Below are 3855 nucleotides of genomic sequence, written 5' to 3'. Positions count from 1 at the left end.
AATATGAATATATGATATACAAAGTACAATGCATGTAAATTAAATAGTATTAAAAAACTCTTAGACCATTGCTACTTTCCCTCAGCAAATAAGAAGCCCACATTTTCAGTAGACATATCCAAATAGTATAGGACTATGAAAGAAAGTATGAGGCTATTTCATGCTATCTAGCAAATCAGTGGTGTTATCACAAGCTTCGCCCTCGGAAGAATAAAAACCCCTCGGTGGGTGGGCCTTACTCGGGTAACTTACGGCCTGTGATTCGATGGAGCTCGCCGGGGAGTGAAAAAAGGGCGCAGTAGATGGTGGCCACCTAAACACTAAGAAGAAGAAGGTGCCGCAATGTTACCAGGGCAATGGAACCGAATATGAAATTGACGAAAAAATGGGAACAAATCTCGATTTTTCCTATTTTTGACCCAAAAAAATTTTGCTGAATTAACATAAAACAAAATAGCGACGGGCAAACTTAATCTACTCGAGGTAATCTGTCATCGTTTGAAATATGAGAGTCAAGAACGTTGTCTCCACCGAGGACAGGACACATTAACCCTATCCAGATTGGGGGGGGGGGCTAAAAGTGCCTGTGCCAACTTTGACCTCCTATAGCTCCCAAACGGCTTGTGCTAGAACAACCAAACTTGGTGAGTTTTCCTAAAATATTGTTGGCAACAATTGAAAAAAAAAATTAGGTAAGTTTATGATTTTGGTGTTGCCATGGTAACGGGTTTCTAAAAAGCAAATTTTACAAAAATCACTAATTTCTGTTTAAACAATGGCATCTTAAGATTTCCTTGCTAAACTAAACTTCTTTTCATATTTTTTTAATATCTAACACATCTTAGTTGAACATTTATAATTAAATATTCATAAATTATGCTAATGAGGTGACGTAATTGGTCAAAATCCAAGATGGCCCACAATGTCATGATGAAAGGTATAACAAGCTTATTTTCACTGAAATTCCATCACTACTTGGTATTTTCTTACAGAAAACATTCATGTGAACGTTTTTAATCTATTTTCATGGGGGTTTAGCGTTATCTGTTGAAAAAAATGTATCTTGAAAAATTTAAGGTTGATAATCCAAGAAGGCGGATAGCTAAACTACAGATGACGTCATTCTATCGGCTGTTGACAACAGAAGTCTTATAACACTTAAATATTGATAAGAAACCTTTATTGGTAACGTTTCGAGTGAAATATTTAGGAATTCCCCGTTTTAGCCAAAAATATCAATTAATGACGTCATAATTACGTCATATTACGTTATAATGATATAAAAATTTCAGGAATTATAAAACTCGATAAGCACAACTCCCCCTGCAAATTTGGTGATTGTATAGTAAGCCGTTTTGAAAATTCAAGGGGGGGGTGGAAAGCCCCCCCCCCCCCCAGGCCAGGGAAGGCCCCAAAAGCCCAGTCTGGATTAGGTTTAAAAGACCTAATTGACCAGAGCAGATGCTTTACACAGAAACTCGGCCACTCCCATATGTTAACCATTACCTTAACTTAACTTAACAAAAAACTTACGAAGAAAGTGCATTGAGTGTTTTTTTTTTTACTTTGAATCTTTTTTTTTCCTTTCTCCGCACTGTCAGGTATCTCTCTACCGACGATAATGATGCAGCAAGGTAACATCCCAAATCAGGCAACTCTTGGAGTTGTAGCATCCGGTCCTACTGAGCCGCAATCAATACAGCCTCAGTCGTTGGACGTCCACGTTGATAACAAGCGAGGAACAGACACTGCCGTGTCTGAAGAAATATCTGAAAATGAAGTTGATGTGGCTAAAGGTGTATATGGAAATAATGTTGATTTGGCTGAAGATGTATATGAAAAGAATGATGATATGGTTGAAGATGTGTATGAACATGATAAAGATGTGGCTGAAGATGTTTATGAAAATGATAATGATGTGGCAGAAGATGTATATGGAAAGGAAAATGCTGTGGCTGAATATGGAAAGGAAAATGATGATGATGTGGCTAAAGATGTATATGAAAATGATGATGATTTGGCAGAAGATGTATATGAAAATGATGAGGATGTGTCTGAAGATGTATATGAAAATGATGAGGATGTAGTTGAAGATGTATATAAAAATGATGACGATGTTGCTGAAGATGTGTATGAAAATGATGACGATGTAGCTGAAGATGTATATGAAAATAATGATGATGTGGCTAAAGATGTATATGAAAATGATGATGATTTGGCAGAAGATGTATATGAAAATAATGATGATGTGGCTAAAGATGTATATGAAAATGATGATGATTTGGCAGAAGATATATATGAAAATAATGAGGATGTGGCAGAATATGTATATGAAAATGATAACGATGTTGCTGAAAATGTAGATGAAAATGTAAATGAAAATGATGATGATGTAGCTGAAGGAATATATGAAAATAATGATGTTTTTGATGACCAGCATGAGTACCCGGATTTGAACGAACCAACTGAGAGCACCAACCCTTCATCAGGTGAGTCCTTAACCTATATAGACCGGGCTTTTTAGGGATTCCTTGTATATATTGGCGATGTGTGTATTTTGTATATTACTCATATTAAGGTAGTCATCATGTAGAGAGCCTAATATAGTTCACCTTAAAAACATCCCCTATTTGGGTTGTCATTTTATTGCTGGCTTATGAAATATCGGCTTTTTAAGGCCTATACAGCTTTTTAAAAAAATGTAAAACTATTTATTTTACGTTCAGTGATTGGAAAAGAATATGAATAGAATATCTTCATGTCTGCTATTATGGGATGATTTGCATAAGTTTAAATTCTATCAGTTGCTACAGATCGGGGACCTGCACCTCGTGTCCTACTGTGTTCCTCCCGCTCATGCGCACAGTTGGTTTGTGCAGTCATCACGGCATCCACTGCAGTAGCAATGATCCTGTCAGGAATCTTCATCGCTGTGCCCCTGGAATCCCGTCCGCCCAACCCTCCGTATCCTACAACGCATATTTGGAATATTAAGGTGAATAATTACATGGTTGTAAGCATTAGCTTGCCTTGCCTTATACACAACGGTACCCTATGTATAGCCTTTAGCAATTTGTAAATCGTTTGAGATATTAGCATGACAAGAGAATAGGCAGTTTAGACAAATAAAGAAAAATCAACAAAATATTCCGGTTTGAGCTGACATTGACGGACCAAAAACATAAATGTAAAAGGCAATCCAAACTGATTGATGTATTTCCTCGATTTATTTATTTTTTGATTACTTTTTGTTCAATTCAATGCAGACATCCGAGTTCTTGATTAATTTAAACGGATACGTATCTGTTACAGACAATGATCGAGAACACAACTCAAATCCAGATAGATACACCCTCAACAACTACAGCGTACACTGTTGAATCAGCACCTACCAATAGTGTAAGTATAAGAAATTTTCTATGCATTTTCCATTTGGCAATAACCCAAGGAACTACACCAATCTACTTTCAAAAGCGTCAAAGTAAAGCGTTGATTACACTAATAAAAATACAAGCGCAGGTTTTCCTCAAAAATAAATGTTATGAGAACATTGATTAGAAAAAAAGATCGGACTCAAAAGAGAAGGGACTGCACGAGCAACCTTCATAAAGAGCACCTTCTTGGAGGGTGTTCGTACAGCCCTCCAGCTCCACTGATCGAGCTTTACGCACTCATGAATGGATACACTTGGTTCTCGTCACTTCATGAATTTTTTAGAACTCCATAAAGGAGCTTCTCTCGTAGAAGACAAACAAACAGGGACGGGCTAAACTAGCACCTGCAACAAATTGTTGGTGGGGAGATACGGAGAGATCGTAAATGACAAACATACACAGAAGGTAGAGCAGAGCATTT

The sequence above is a fragment of the Branchiostoma floridae genome, chromosome 12 (assembly GCF_000003815.2).
Source record: "Branchiostoma floridae strain S238N-H82 chromosome 12, Bfl_VNyyK, whole genome shotgun sequence".
Taxonomy (NCBI): Eukaryota; Metazoa; Chordata; class Leptocardii; order Amphioxiformes; family Branchiostomatidae; genus Branchiostoma; species Branchiostoma floridae.
Note: the sequence above shows the minus strand (reverse complement) of the source record.